The sequence below is a fragment of the Mesoplodon mirus genome (assembly GCF_964341445.2).
Source record: "Mesoplodon mirus genome assembly, chromosome: 10".
In the NCBI taxonomy this organism is placed as follows: Eukaryota; Metazoa; Chordata; class Mammalia; order Artiodactyla; family Ziphiidae; genus Mesoplodon; species Mesoplodon mirus.
Window position 1 is genome coordinate 17,067,394 of NC_138986.1, and position 16,907 is coordinate 17,084,300.

The following is a 16,907-nucleotide window of genomic DNA, read 5'->3' on the forward strand; positions in this document are numbered from 1 at the left end:
CCGACATTTTATAAGATAGAATTGGATAATCATTATTTTTTACCTTATTATTATGACATAGACAAATCATCCTGAGACCACAGGTCCATTCTGCCACTTTCTGGCTGCCCATTGCACTTGCATTATTAGCGCTCACTTGCCTATTTGGTGAGCGTCATTTCAGTTAAATCAGGTGATATATCTTGAAAACTATTTCTACAGTCACATAGAAACAGCAACACCTTGTTAATTCTTCAGAGAATAAATGAATGAGGGTCATTGTCACCCACCCCTCCCCCCACCGCCTTGTTGTGGAACTCTTTCCTCAGGGTGCCAAGTGACATTGGGCATCTGACCTATGGACCTAGTGATGATATCAGTGACAGTTCATATAGAATGTTAGTAATGGTTAATTTTTTTTTTTTTTTGTGGTAAGTGGGCCTCTCACTGCTGTGGCCTCTCCCATTGCGGAGCATAGGCTCCGGATGCGCAGGCTCAGCGGCCATGGCTCACGGGCCCAGCCGCTCCGTGGCATGTGGGATCTTCCCGGACCGGGGCACGAACCCGCGTCCCCTGCATCAGCAGGCGGACTCTCAACCACTGCGCCACCAGGGAAGCCCGGTTAATTATTTTTAATATAAAAATTAAATACACATAGAAGTTCTAATATTTTTACCCTTTATTCTAGTGGATTGTCTTTGACACTCCACCAGGGGGTCCCAGGGTGTGTCTTTAGATGGCTGACCTCAATGCACTCACTTCTCAGCCTCTCCTAAAATGTCCCAGGCAGAAGGGAGGGAGTGTGGGCCATCAGGTCTCTAAAGGAAAGGGAAGCTCTGGCCAATGCGGAGCAAGCAAGACATTTCCTTGAGTTTTGTTCTATCTTAACATTTTATGCACATTTTGTCTTCCATGTAAGAACTCTCTATATATCTATGCATATTTTAATCAGGCACACTTGCATCAAACTCAGGTAAATCTGATTGAAAGTGACAGTCCAGGCAGAGGCCTGTGTTTGGCATGTTGTTCAAGTACTTCATCTTTGTAGCACATTAGTAGGATAAAGGAGTAATGTTGACCTGAATTTATCACTGAAGAAAGCTAGCTATTGACCAGAATGTTCATTGAAATGTTCCCCAGAAGTCTCTGGCTTCCTAGAAATATTCATAAGAACTCTAAGCTTCCAGGTAATAACTTTTAAAAGCCACCCGTTTCATTGCCCAATAACCATAGGCTGCCTTATGCTTTGATAAGGCTGGTTGGCTGCTCATAATAACTCAGCAATCAAAGAACTGAGTTTGAAATACCTAGTGAAGGGGGTGTAAAGGAGACACGCAGTTCCAGGTGTCAGTCTGTGGGGAACAGCATAGACACTGCTCAGATAATCTTTCATTTCAATTTCACACTGAGCTAATACAATCCTGTTGCAGAAGCCGTTCATTTTAGAAGCGCAGTAGGATAAAGGCGCTAACGGGAATACAGACCTTGTCCTCCAGACATGGACATAAATAATACAAGGCAGAAGCTTAAAATGTCATAAATGAAGTGTGGATGCAGGGCTAAGGAGTTGAGCAGAAGGAAAGATTTCTTCTGACTTGGAAAGAGGAGTGGCAGCGGAGCATAGGTGTTGAAATCTTGGGGAAGGAGGCATTGTGGAGGTCCCGGCTACGACAGCCAAAATGGGCAGAAAAGGGAAGAAACAAGCAACCAAGGGGCTAAAGCAATGATTTCTAAAAGGGTTGAAAATATTTGGTTTTTAATGGATAATTTAAATAGCCATTTATTTGTGTATTTCGAATCCTTTTTCGTTCCTATAATTGACTATGTGTGGTACAGTGAAGACATTTGTATATTCATCACAGTGGCAGTTTACTCTCCAGATATATTTGCAGCCGTAAGTGTTGTAAGTTTAAAGCATGAATGTAGAAATTCAGAAATGCTAGTTCCTAGATCATAGGAGATCTACTTCCTATGTATTGTTTGAATTAGTCTTCATTTTTATAGGAGCAAAGAAAATTAAACAGTACTAAATGGTTTATAACAAAAAACAGGTGCCCCTCCAGCTCCCCCATCCCTGGTTCTGATCCCCAGAGGAGGTGACTTTAAATTCTTTAACCATTTTGTTTGATATTTATTTCTAGATTTCTAAGTAATGCTTATGTGAGTTTTTTTTTAACCTTGGACGTTACCTATTGATTTTCTGTTACATTGGATGAAAATTTAGTGCTTCTGTATTCTCTACTCCTACTTCGTCTCTTGCCATTTTCCTAACAGCTATATTCCATTTTTATTTAGCTAGGTGAATAAAAGTTTCTGACATTAGTATGTTCATGGAAACAATATTCACTGTAAAACCTAAGTAGCATACAATTATTATATTGTCTTTCTGGCAAAATGTTTTGTTGTCCTAGACTTATAACTGTCTTGTTTTTTTCCTTTATAGTATTTTATGTATTGAAGGCTTGATTTTCCTGCATAATTATTAAAATTATACACACTACAATTTTTATAATTATTTGATATATTGTTAAATTAAACAAGGAGGCCATTAGACTGAGGTGACTCTAATCCTATGGAAGCCTACATAAGCAACCCAAAATCTTAGCCTGCAAATGCTTCCAGGTTACGAAAACGCTAAGGACAACCAATCACAAACATCCAAGGAGGCTTCAAGCTATAGCCAATCAAATCATTTCCTTTCTTTGCTGCTGAACTTTATCAAAGTCTCCCCTGGCTCCTGTGGGAGAGCGCCCCTACCCACTTCCTGTTTGGTGCTACCAGATTCCAACTGATTTTTTTTAAGAAACTCTTAAAATTTGTAATATACCTCAGTTTATCTTTTATACAAACCACCTTTTAAAAACACTTAAGCACACCAGAGGGTCTTTCTATCTTTTTCTTTATTTGTTTATTTATTTTTCCTGGAGGACACCCGCCTGCCCCCCTCAGCCGACTCCTCATACAGTCTGCTCTGTTTGCTTGTTAAGCCTGCGACACAGTGTCATCCTGGGACTTTTCTGTTATTTTGTTAAGTTGGATTATCTGTTTTCTGGCTGTCATGGAGATACATATTTTTTTCAGCACCTTCTCTCTTTTTTCTGCCCTATTCTGTGGTAGCCAGGCTCAAAGAGTCCGCAGTGACCCATGCTTCCTGATGTTTCTGCCCTGTGTAGTTCTCTCCTACGCGGACCGTGTGGCAAATTGAATACAATGAAAGTAATGGAGTGTGACTTGGGAGGCTAGGTCAGGAAAGGCTCCTGCAGCTCCTGCCTTGCTCTCCTGGATCCCTCGCTTGCTCTGTGGGAAGTCGGCTGTCACGTCAAATAGCAGACCCTGCCAGTGACAGTGAAGGCGGCGCAAAGTTTCATCTGTTCTCAGTGTCAGCTACGAGGACCAACAAAGACACCAGTAAGAGAGTTTTTCATTGCAATTTTGCACCGACTTAATATTTTTACATTTGTTGAACATTGAACACATGAATACCCCTTAGTATTTATTCATTTCTGGGCAAGTCTAGGAAGACAGGGCATTATTATATTGCCAGCAGGCACCATTTGGCCTCACTAAGCTACTGATGGTTATCATAACTTCGTAAACTCAGCCAAGGATGACTTCTTCCATTTGCATCTTTGTGAGGGATCTGCTTCAACTGCTAATGCCATGAAGACCAGGCTTATAAATAAGCCTTCAAATCCCTGTATCACCAAATGTAAATCAAGATTTTTCAGAAATGAAGTATGTATAATCGGGGTGCCCTCACGAAAAATGGTACTCCTCATGGGAGATAGGTCAAGGGCTTTTGGCATCACTGATAAGTAAAAACAATGTATTTAAATTGTTTATTTAGTCTTCATCTCATACTTTAAAATCTCAGTTATGTTTCATAATGGGTACACTACATTAGTATAGTGATATACTTACATGATCTGAGTTTGTGGGGTGCATTCAAAACTTTGTAACTGACAAGCGTGTAAGGTCAAAAACATATGGGGAACACTGATTTTGTGAAGCATCACTTTTCAAGAATTGCTTAGGAGAGGTAAGACTTGGCCCTCGGGATCTCCAGGCTGGCCTAGCAAAGAGCCACACTGTGGCCCTTGATACTCCCCCTTGTTCACAGCTATGGTCTTAATATCAGATGTGAACTTTCCATATTTTATCTCCTTCTATGAAGTAATAATTATACCCATTTTCCACATGAAGATATTGAGAATCTCTAGGTTTGCTGCCTGGCTCACATTCTGGGATCATGACTGTCTATCACAACCGTGCATGGTTTTTGGACCACAAGCATTTTAAGGGCATAGGAATCCTGTGTGTTGAGAAACATATTCGTTTTTATAGGTTTAATGTTCTCAATTCCTTCAACCATTGCCGATACGGTCTCCCTAACAAACCATGCCCAGTTCTGTTCATGCCTTTGCTCCTGCTCTTTCTTCTGTCTGGAATACCCTTCCCTCATTCTTTTCCTGGTTTGCTCTTTTCCAAACCTCAGTTCAGGTATCACTTTCTCAGAGAAGCTTTTCCACAGCATCTAACACATGTTTCCCACTTGTCAGCCTCTGCCATTTTAATTTCAGCTCTTGGAGATCAGCGCTTCAGCCCTCTCTGTGTCCCTTAGCATATAGAACTTAGCATGTAGTAGTAAATATACACAATGTGAATATTTGTTGAATGAATAAATGAGCAAATGAACGAAGCCAACATTTTTATTGGACGGAGACTGTGACCATCATGGTGGGGACAAGACCAGCCTGCTGGAGACCCACACAGGCATCTTCAGTATGGAATCAGCACTGGGCAGTAGAGGATGCTCAGCCTTTGGAATAAAACAAAAAACAAAACAAAAGTTTAAGTTCCAGCACTGCCACTCCCCAAGCGTGGCACTTGGGAAAGCTACATAATCACTTTATCAATGAGTGTGAGAAAAATCCCTACCTCATAAAGTTGAGGAAAGATTAAAAGTAAAGTTCCTGGCACCTCTTCTGTTAGTTTCCTTTACTTTCACATCCATTAGGGTTCAGTCAGGAGAAAGGAGAAGTTTAACGTAGAGAATAATTACCTAGTAACAAGTGTGTTAAGATGTAAACTATTATATATAGAATGGATAAACAAGGTCCTACTGTACAGCGCAGGGAACTATATTCAATATCCTGTAATAAACCATAATGGAAAAGAATATGAAAAAGAATATAGGGCTTCCCTGGTGGCACAGTGGTTAAGAATCTGCCTGCCAGTGCAGGGACATGGGTTCAAGCCCTGGTCCAGGAGGATCCCACATGCTGCAGAGCAACTAGGCCCGTGGGCCAAAACTACTGAGCCTGCGCTCTAGAGCCCACGAGCCACAACTACTGCGCCTAGAGCCCGTGCTCCACAACAAGAGAAGCCACCGCAATGAGAAGCCTGAGCACCTCAACGAAGAGTAGCCCCACTCGCTGCAACTAGAGAAAGCCCGCGTGCAGCAACGAAGACCCAATACAGCCAAAAATAAATAAATAAATAAATTTTTTTAAAAAAGAAAAGGAAGGGCTTTCCCTGGTGGTGCAGTGGTTGAGAGTCCACCTGCCGATGCAGGGGACACAGGTTCGTGCCCCGGTCTGGGAAGATCCCACATGCTGCGGAGCGGCTGGGCCCGTGAGCCATGGCCGCTGAGCCTGTGCGTCCGGTGCCTGTGTTCCGCAACGGGAGAGGCCACAACAGTGAGAGGCCCACGTACCGCAAAAAAAAAGAAAGAAAAGGAATATATATATGTATGACTAAATCTCTTTGCTGTACAGCAGAAATTAACACATTGTAAATCAACTGTACTTTAGTAAAATAAATTATAAAACAAACAAACAAGGGTGTTAGCTATAAAGGGGCAAAAAATATCTCTGAAGAATACCCTAAGGCTGAGTGAGGGAATACTGAGGGGAGGAGCAAGCTTAAAAGGGTGGTGGTGTTACATCCGAGAGAAATGGAAATAAAAACAAAAATAAACAAATGGGACCTAATGAAACTTCAAAGCTTTTGCACAGCAAAGAAAACCATAAACAAGACCAAAAGACAACCCTCAGAATGGGAGAAAATATTTGCAAATGAAGCAACTGACAAAGGATTAATCTCCAAAATATACAAGCAGCTCATGCACCTCAATATCAAAAAAACAAACAATCCAAGCCCAAAATGGGCAGAAGACCTAAATAGACATTTCTCCAAAGAATATATACAGATTGCCAACAAACACATGAAAGGATGCTCAACATCACTAATCATTAGAGAAATGCAAATCAAAACTACAGTGAGGTATCATCTCACACCAGTCAGAATGGCCATCATCAAAAAATCTAGAAACAATAAATACTGGAGAGGGTGTGGAGAAAAGGGAACCCTCATACACCGTTGGTGGGAATGTAAATTGATACAGCCACTATGGGGAACTGTATGGAGGTTCCTTAAAAAACTAAAACTAGAACTACCATACGACCCAGCAATCCCACTACTGGGCATACACCCTGAGAAAACCATAATTCAAAAGGAGTCATGTATCACAATGTTCATTGCAGCACTGTTTACAATAGCCAGGACATGGAAGCAACCTAAGTGTCCACCGACAGATGAATGGATAAAGAAGATGTGGCACATATATACAATGGAATATTACTCAGCCATAAAAAGAAACGAAATTGAGTTATTTGTAGTGAGGTGGATGGACCTAGAGTCTGTCATACAGAGTGAAGTCAGAAAGAGAAAAACAAATACCGTATGCTAACACATATATATACATAATCTAAAAAAAAAAAGTGCTCATGATGAACCTAGGGGCAAGACAGGAATAAAGACACAGACCTACTAGAGAATGGACTTGAGGATTCAGGGAGGGGGAAGGGTAGGCTGGGACAAAGTGAGAGAGTGGCATGGACATATATACACTACCAAACATAAAATAGATAGCTAGTGAGAAGCAGCCGCATAGCACAGGGAGATCAGCTCGGTGCTTTGTGACCACCTAGAGGGGTGGGATAGGGAGGGTGGGAGGGAGGGAGACGCAAGAGGGAGGAGATATGGGGTCATATGTATATGTATAACTGATTCACTTTGTTATACAGCAGAAACTAACACACCATTGTAAAGCAATTATACTCCAATAAAGATGTTTAAAAAAAAAAGTGAAAAAAATATATCCACATCACCAAAAATAGGTTATACAATTAGTAGGATTTCAATACATTTTTATTAACATAAAAAATAAATATTTATATATTAAAAAAAAGGGTGGCGTTATGGGTTGAACTGTGCTCCCCAAATCCATATGTTGAAGTCCTAAACCCCCGACCCTCGGAACGTGACCTTATTTGGAATGACCTTATGGTCATCACAGATGTAATTAGTTGTTAGGATAAAGTTATACTGGAGTAGAGTGGGACCCTAAACCAGAATGACTTGTGTCATATATAAAAAGGGGAGGTCTGGACACCGACACAGACACAGGGAGCGCATCTTCCATGTGAAGATGAAGGCAGAGATGTGGGTGCTGCTTCTATGAGCCAAGGAATGCCAAAGATTGCCAGCAAACTACCAGAAACATGGAACAGATTCGCTCCCGGCTCTCAGAAGGAGCCAAGCCCGTCGACAGCTTCATCTCAGACTTCCAGCCTCTAGAAATCTGATACAATAAATTTCTGTTTGTTATGGCATCCCTAGGAAATGAATACAGGAAGCCTCCTCCCCAAACTGGAATTCAGACCTCATTGGGGAATTCAGCAATTCAACTAACTGCTAATTCAGCAATTAGTTTGCTGAAATGCCCCAGTGAGCCCCAGAGGATCCCCACCACCACCCCATGTCACTGGTAGCCACGCAGAATAGGAGCAAGAAGAAAAGAACACAAGCATGCTGGCTGCTAGGAAGAGAAACCCCTTCCTCCTGCAGTGGTCCCTCTAGCGCCCTCTACTGACAAGGTTTAGCATCATGCCAACTACAAAGGAGAAAAGTTTACATTGCGGGGCTCCATGGCTAAGTCAAGGAAGGTGAATTTAGAGTTGAGGGGCAATAAATTGATAACTGGCACACACCTCCTTCCTTTCAATGTATTGAAAGAATATACAACAGAATTCTGAGAGGGATTTGTTTCCTCCAGTGAAGTGGCCAGAGGCTGGTGACCACACAGCAGAGCTGTTCTCACAGCAGTTCTTAACATTTTTTGGTGTCATAAACTCTTTTGGCTGTCTGGTGAAGCCTGTGTATATCTTCTCAAAATAATGTTTTAAAATGTATATCTAAAATACATAGAATTACAGTTCTTTATATTTTATTTAACTTTGAGGTCAGTACAAAACATCAGCAGATTTACCTTTGAAGGTATATTTTATCATATGCTGCATATATATTCCTAAAAAGTTTGCAGTAAATCATATTTTCATAATTTGAATTATATTCAAATCTATTTGAGTTTATTCTTCCAAGGACCCTTATAATGAATATTTTATAAACAAATTATTGTTTTATTCTTTTAGTGATTTCTTTATAATGTATCATTTTAAAATTAAACCTTTAGTTATTATTTTTAAAAACACAAAAATAGAAAAGAGGCAGAGGAAGGGAGAATTCACTCTCTGCCTGACAGGTGAGCTGACATCAGTCTTCTCCTGACCTCGACTAGGACTTAATGTCCTCTGCTTCTGAGAGCTACGCCACCAGGTAGTACCCGGCTTTCCTGGGTATCCAGCTTATAGATGGCAGATTCTCAGCCTCCATAACTATATGAGCCAATTCTTCATAATAAATACACACACACACACATACCCCTTCCCAACTGGTTTTGTTTCTCTGGAGAACCCTCACAAATACCTATAGTAACACAAGGGCTTCTTTAGTCATGCATTAGAAAACAAGATCGACCAGTGGGTCTAATAGTTACATAATTTCTAAGTACCAATGACTGGAAAAGACATTGTGGAAGATCTGTAGGCACTGTGAAGTGACATGAACACACCTGTAGTTTGTGTTGGTGACATCACAGATGGTGTCATTACATTCGTAATTGAAGCAAAGGCTAAATTTCAGTTAGAGGTTAGTGGAAGCAAAAGGCTATAATTCTTCTATTCAAGTTTATGGACCCTCTGAGTTCAGAACCCCTGTCCAGAGGTAATTCCAGCATTAGCCTGAGGTTGGCCTAGGCCTGTCTACACACCAGGCATGTATTTGTGAGGCTCACACCAGGGAGGCAGTCACTCCGACACAAGCGTGGGCCCCTAAGCTGCACGTGCATGGCTTCCGCCTCCTGTGGGGCAGTGTGCAAAACACAAATGCATGCAGCCTTAAAAGTCAGGAAAGGGAAAGGTCCTGTCTGCACAATGCCCGCTCACAGGAGAATACAATGGCAGACTTCAGAATCTGTGCTGCATGGTCCCGTGGTCCTGCCCACGCCTTGGTCAAGTGAGTGAGTCAAAGAGGAAACGCTTGTGCATTTGCATGGGCAGTGCTGGATGGGACGACTGGCCCACTGACCACTGGGCTACTGACCATAAAGACCAGGATGTCTGCCCTCATTGGGTTATACGGCTTGTAGACTCGTGTCCTGAAATCCAGGCCAGAAGACAGAGTAGAGTAGCCTCCTAAGGTCCAGAGGCTGCGCATTTGCTTTTTGCCCGATTCCACTCTCCCTTGGGGTAGCCTCTTGAAAAAGAAAAAAAAAAAAAAAAGGTGCTGGCATACTGTCCTGGTGTGTTCTGTTCATCCAACAAATATCTACTGAGCCCTGGTGTGTGCCAGGCACTGTGCTGGGTGCTGGAGAAATCATGCTGAATCCCCAGCCTCTGTCCTCAGTCTAGCGAGAGAAACAGACAAGTAGACATATCGCTGCCGTGTCTCATGGTAACTATACAGGCTCAGAAGTCCACCCTGATGCTGGGGGAGCCGGGAGGTGGGCTGATAGGTGCACCCCATTAAAAAACCAAACAAACAAAAACAAACAAAAAACTGACAGGATTTGAAAGCTGCTAAGAGAGTAGAACTTCAAAGTTCTCATCAAAGAAAAAAAACTCTGTAACTATGTGAGGTGATGGATGTTAACTAAACTTCTGGTGGTGATCATTTCTCAATGTATACATACACCAAATCATCCTGTTGTACACCTAAAGCTAATATAATGTTATATGCCAATTATAGCTCAATACAACTGGAGCAAAAAGGAACGCATGTGAGGCAGATATATTCAAAGTGAATGCTCTCACCTACACACACAAAGAAAGAAAAGAAAAAGAAAAAGATGACACTCAAAATGCTTTAAATTATTAAAATGAAATCATCTAAACTCTAGGTTACCTTCCTTCTCAGGGTTTTACCCTATGCATAAATATAAGCAACGGATATCAAGGTATCAGGAGGAGAGAATGGGGACCGAGCTTCTTGTCATCACCCCTGAGAAAGCACTCCGTTTCTATGCCCTCCCACCGCCAGCCCACCTTTCCCCAGCCCCACTCCTTGCCCATGCCAACCAAAAGGCCAAGAAGTAAAACACAAGGATAAAACGGTTTATAAAATTCCATACATTTGAAAATTAACTCTGGGTGCCATCCGTCAGAGAGAAATGAGCAAGTCACTACGGGGGGACGAAGGAGGGGAAACGGTGCCAGAAACCCCCACCTCTGAGCTACCAGCGGCCACAGCCACAGCCTCAGTGGTTCAGCAAATGCCCAGAAGCACGACCGGCTCTGGTGGTTCAGCCGGGAAATCTGCCAGGACGAGATGCACGGATGACGCTTCGGGCGAACGTTGATGGACGGAGCGCCTCTGAGATCTCTTCTGAGTGCTGACCCGTTGTTTTTCCAGGGGGTAAAATGGGCGAGAGAAGCTTGAGCTGATACCCCGGGCCGAAGCATAGGGGTGGCACTCACGAAATGAACATAGGCCTGGGAGGGGCTGAGGTAGAAGAACGGGGTCCTGGCAAGTCCTCCTTCCCTCTTCCTGCCCCAAATCAATGAGTAAATGAATCTTCCAATTTGTACCTTTAGAGAGCGCTCTGAAGCAGAACCAGTATTCCTGCATCGGGCAGGTACTTGGCCTCACCAGGCTGTGTTAACCATGATCCTGAAGGAAAAACTTGATTTCTTGGCTTGTGAAAATCAGTCTTTCGTGCACCTTTTGAACAGATTTTATAAAATGAATACTACACGTTTTCTCCAATTTTGGAGGGAAAAAAGATCGGCAAGGAAAATGTGAGGATTTGAGGAAAATTTAAGATCCTCTACAATCCAACCAGCGTGAATCCCTCATTGAACATTCTTTGGTGGGTGACTCCCTCTACCTCAAAGCCAACAGGGGAGGAATTCCGGGGGTGAGAATGGGAGTTCCCCGATGGCTTGGGTCACCAGTCTCCATCCATCCTGACAAGCACAGAGAAGTACTGTGGTGTGCCTCCCAGCAAAGCCCTATTCCATACATTCTGAGCCTGGGACAAAATAGCAAGTGGCCCAGGTGCCAAAGTAAATGAGGCTCTTCCCTGGAGAGGTGCCAAGGCCCTGCATTTAGACCATAGCTGAAAGGGGCCTTGGAAAACTTTTGGAAACCTCTCCTAGGAAGATGGAAGAAATTCACACACCGTCCCTGTGTCCAGTGAGATGGCACCAAGTCTGCTCTGCAAACCACTGTAGGCCTTTGCAGGAGCTGCAGCTCTCAGCAGTGAGGCCTTAATCTGAGGAGGTCCTTGACAAACACTTGGGCTGTTTCAGAAGCAGTGAGCGATTCTGAAGCTAAGAGCCCAAACCGGAGAAAGGGGTTTGGGTGACTTGAGTGGCACCTCAGGGTGATTCTGGTTTAAGTCACTCAACCTCTTGTCAAAGGTCCAGGTCCTAGGTCTAGGGCAATGTCTAATCTCTCCCCCTTTATCCTTTATCCCCCTTTATCCCAACCCCACCATGACCCACTGCTCCAGAAACACTCCTTTGAAAGAGATTTGGACTTGGCACCTGTGATGGAAGCCAAGAGGAGGGTCCGTGGGGCTAAGTGAGGACTGGCATTCGCCAAAGGGGAAAGGATTGAAATTAACCTCAGAAGAGCTATGCGAGAGGGCAAGTGGGGGGCATGGTCCCATCTTCTGATGTGCCACCATGGCCTCGGTGTGACATCCCAAGCCCCATCTTACCACCTATCAATGTGACAGAGAAGAGATGGAGGGCAGAGTGCTTTCAGCTGCTTTCCTGGGTCTGCCCCAAGCCCCCGGCCTTCTGAGGGAGGGCCACGTCCTTGAAACTGGGGGCTTCCCACGTGTACTCTCCCAGCCCGGCTGCACACAGACCCCATCAGGAGGGAGGGATGCCAGGGGAAAGCCCAGCACCTGTTACAATCCCTGACTTCTGTCATGTGACTCCACTCCTTTCTGACCAGAGTTCCTAGCGGAAGCTTGAGCCCCTTCAGAGTTTAGAGTCTGAATTCTTAGGAGCCTGACTAAGCAGTACTTTTAGAAGCTGCCAGAAAAAAAAAAAAAAAAAAAAGGATCAGGTAGTTCTTTGTCTACTCTGTCTAGGTGGATACACTAGTCATCCCTGTAGGGTCACTTGAGTGGCACCTCACGGTGATTCTGGTTTAAGTCACTAACTACCCTGGGACCTTTGTGACCTGAACAACTGTCTCCCTATATCCTTTGTTATGCAAAGCGGTCACTTGGAGGAATGTGGGTAAAGCTGAATAGGGACCAAGTTGCTACCTGGGAAAGAAAGAGGTATAGTCCCCTAACTTCTTCCCTTTTGAGAATGCAACATGATAGAATGTCTCCAACAGACTGAGATGAGTCAGAAGGGAAAGGACACCAAGAGCACCCAACAAGGAACCCAGTTCTAGGGGAGCCTGAGACTGGACAATAACCTGGGCCCAGTTCCCCCACTGCAAGGTCCATTTGGGGGCTGGTTTGGCAGATTGTTTGGCCGAGGCCCAAAGTACCCCCAGTAAAGCCACCCAGGCAAAGAGAGCATCTTGTGGTGCTGAGTGTAAACCCCCTTTGGAGGCTATAAGCTTCAGATAGACAGAACTCTGAGACCGTCTTTTGTCCTTCCTCAAAACAAAATGTCACTATGGCATTTGCCTTCATTGGGAGTGGTGAAAGTGAGGACAGTGAACCACAGGGACACAGTGACCCTGTAGCAAAAGAACTTGGCAGGAGCTGGAGCCTGTCTATAGATGACTGACTTCTCTGGCTCTGATTTTAACCTATTGTTTGGAAGCAAGACAGGCCCCTTTGAGGTGAGTAAATCCTGGGATTCTTGGGCAATTTTTCTCAGGCATGTCTTAGAAAGAGATACAGGATGCCCTGTAATTTGGGCAAGTGGGGACTGAGGCCATTAAATTTGATAGAAAAGGACTAAACCACACTGGTAAAAGAGAGCAAACTGGTTAATTTCAGAAATGGAACAAGCTCAAAGCTGTTAGAAGTATTCTCTTAACTTCTATTACTGGCCCTTTAGATAAATGACATACTTACGGAAACTGAGAAGCATGTATGAGAGACAGCAAAGTGTCCTTGGACAGAATTTCAGACAATTTGTGGCACTTTCCAACATGGTTTTGAATTGATTTACAAGGAATCGATCTATTGGAAGAAATGACTATCATATGACCCAATAATTCCACTTCTGGTCTGGGTTGGGGTTCAAGGAGTCTACTTTTTTTTTTTTTTTTTTTTTGCGGTATGCGGGCCTCTCACTGTTGTGGCCTCCCCCGTTGCGGAGCACAGGCTCCGGATGCGCAGGCCCAGTGGCCATGGCTCACGGGCCCAGCCGCTCCGCGGCATATGGGATCCTCCCAGACCGGGGCACGAACCCGTATCCCCTGCATCGGCAGGCGGACTCTCAACCACTGCGCCACCAGGGAGGCCCCAAGGAGTCTACTTTTAAAAGCCTTCACAGTACAATGGTGCTCTTAATGTGTCAACCTGGCCAGGCTACTGTTAAAGACTGAAAATCTGCGCTCCCCCAGAATTCCTAAGTTAAAACCCTACCCCCCAATGTGATGGTGTTAGGAGCTGATTAGGATGAGATGAGTCAGGGAGGTGGGGCCCTCATGAATGGAATCTGTGCCCTTACAGGACCAGAAAGAGCTTGTTTCTTCTCTTTTTCTGCTGTGTGAAGATATAAGGAGAAGTTGGCAGTCTAACCCGGAAGCAGGCTCTCAATGGAACCTGTCAACACTGACACTCTGAACCCGAATTTCCAGCCCCCAGAACCGTGAGAAATACAATTTCTGTTGTCGATAAGCAGTCTGTGGTATTGTGTTCTGGCCGCCTGAACTGAGACAGCTACAGCCCTCAGTGAGTCAATCAACATTACCTTAGGTGTTGCTGTGAAGGTGTCGTGTAGATGTGATTCAAGTCCTTCATCAGTTAACTTTCAGTAAGGGAGCCTAAAGCTGGGTGAGCCTGGTTCAATCCGTTGAAAGGTTTTCAGAGTAGAGCTGAGGATTCCCTGATGAAGAAGAAATACTGACTGTGGACAACGGCTGCAGCTCACGCCCAAGGGTTCCAGCCTGCAGCTCCTGATAACATGCCCTACGGATGTCAGACTTTCCCAGCCGGCCCCCATGACTGCAGAAGCCAATCCGTGAAATACATTTCTGTTTTCTTTCTTTTTTTTTTTTTTTTGGCTGAGGTGTGCAGCATGGGGGATCTTAGTTCCCCGACCGGGGATCAAACCAACGCCCCTCGCAGCAGAAGTGCGGAGACTGAACCACTGTACCACCAAGGAAGTCCCACATTTCTTAATATATATCTCCGATCGGTTCTGCTTCTTCAGTGGAGCCCAGACTAATACACCAGATGATTTTAATATGTTGCTCAGGCTGAGAACTGGGGAGTTATTCCATAGTGGTTAAGCCAAAGAGCATCAGAATAAGATAATCCAAGGTCAAATTTCATCTCTTCTACCTACACCTCTGTGACTTCAGGTCCCTCAGCTGTAAAATGGGGATCACAGTGTCTACTGCAGGGACACACTGTGAAGGCCAAATGCTCTCATGTATGTCAAGTTCTGTGAACATCTGGACTGCATCCTGGCCCCTGCTCTTATAATGTCAGGCTATTCTGGGCCATGAGCAACGAAATACCATTCCAACAAAAATGAGCCTGGTTTACATCTCACTGCTTGACGTGTAAAGTTTAGGACTTTGTTTCAGAGTCACCGAAATACCTCCTTCCTCCATCCTGCTCCTGTGGCAGACAGGCAGGAGGGTTCTTGCACACACCCAGACACCCAGCCACACCGGGAGCAGCGAACACAAGCCGTCATCCCTCTTTTCTAATTAAAGGAGTAAAAAGACGGGAGCCAAGAGCCCCTCGGTGCTTATTAAAATGGACTGTGAATTCCACCAGTCTCCATTATCATTCTCGAATGGCATTTTTTTTTTAAACATCACTTTTTTTTTTTTTGCGGTACGCGGGCCGCTCACTGTTGTGGCCTCTCCCGTTGCGGAGCACAGGCTCCGGACGCGCAGGCTCAGCGGCCATGGCTCACGGGCCCAGCCGCTCCGCGGCATGTGGGATCTTCCCGGACCGGGGCATGAACCCGCGTCCCCTGCATCGGCAGACGGACTCTCAACCACTGCACCACCAGGGAAGCCCTCATTTTTATTTTTATTTATTTTTTAATACTTACTTTTTAATTTGGTTGCACCGGGTCTTAGCTGTGGCAGACTGGCTCCTTAGCTGTGGCGTTGGAACTCTTAGTTGCATGCACGTGGGATCTAGTTCCCTGACCAGGCGTCGAACCGGGCCCGCTGCTTTCGGAGGGCAGAGTCTTAACCACTGTGCAACCAGGGAAGGGAAGTCCCTTCACTGGCGTTTTAATAGGTGGTTACAGCACTCAAAGTTTGGCTGATATCTTGGAGGGTCGCGGAGGCCCGGCTCTCCCTCGCGCCGTCGCATTTCCTTTCCCTGCCCCTCTGGCTGTGCGGAGCGAGCGCGTAACTGCTCCTCCCACCTCCCGCCCTCCGCCGGGTCGGGTTCGGCCTTCAATCTGGCACATCAGTGCCCTCCGGTGGCCAAACGCTGCAGCAACTACTCACTCCGCAAGGGCTTGTTTGCTGGAAGCGGCTTGGGATCGTTCTTTCGGTTTTGCTGTGGTTTCTTTTTAAGGCGCGGATGCTCACGTGCTCCTGCGAAGCCTTTGAGAGGTAGAGAGGATGTGCCTCTTTAGCGATGTGCTCTGTCCCTGGCCATCTGAGTATGACCTCAGCTCGTGCCTCTCTGGGTCTGTTTCCTCACCTACAAACTGAAATAAAGGTAGATCATCTCCAGCTTTAACATTTAGGATTCGAAGCCTTGCGATTCAGGGACAGTCCTTCATTTAACAAATATCAATATTATGTGTCAAATGTGGAGGTTCAGAATCGTCAGAGAGCCACCTGTGCATACCTGGACTTTAAATTGTAGAAGGAGGACACAGCCAAGGAGCAATAAACGTAACGAAGAAATAAACTACATAGTATGTTAGAAGGTGAAAATAAAGCCGGTGTGAGGATCAGAACTGGTGGCAAAGGGAAAAGCGAAGGGACGGTGCAGTTTTAGGTGATGGACTCAGAACAGGGCTCTGAAAGGTCACCTTCTGAACACAGACCCGTGGGAGGAGGATGGGAGGCTGTTAGTCCTGTAGATTTTCTGGGGAAGGGCGTTCCAGGTTGAGGAAAACCCGTCCACAGGCTTGAGGTGAGAGCCTGACTGACTTGTGTGAGAACCAATAAGAAAGCCTGTCTGGCTGAATTAGCGACACGGAGGGTATAATGAGGGGCGGGGGGCACCACATAGGAAATGGGAGATGATTGCATAGAACCTGGCAGGCCACTGCAGAGAATTTAACCTTGACTCTGAAAGAAATGGAACGGCATGGAAGGGTTGGAGCAGAGAAGTGACATAACCTGCCCTCTGTTTTTACAGGGTCTGCTCAGGCTGCCGTAATGAAATAGAA

The 16,907-nt window shown here is 44.9% G+C and overlaps 1 long non-coding RNA gene across 1 annotated transcript; it reads right to left on the minus strand.

Annotated features, from left to right (window-relative positions):
* Positions 1-3,476: 3,476 nt before the first annotated feature.
* LOC309810875 lies at positions 3,477-15,896 on the minus strand. Its single transcript, XR_014295070.1, has 3 exons — positions 15,600-15,896; positions 14,280-14,414; positions 3,477-4,798 (listed from the first exon to the last, which is right to left on the minus strand). It is a non-coding gene; the product is annotated as an uncharacterized lncRNA (long non-coding RNA).
* Positions 15,897-16,907: the final 1,011 nt, after the last annotated feature.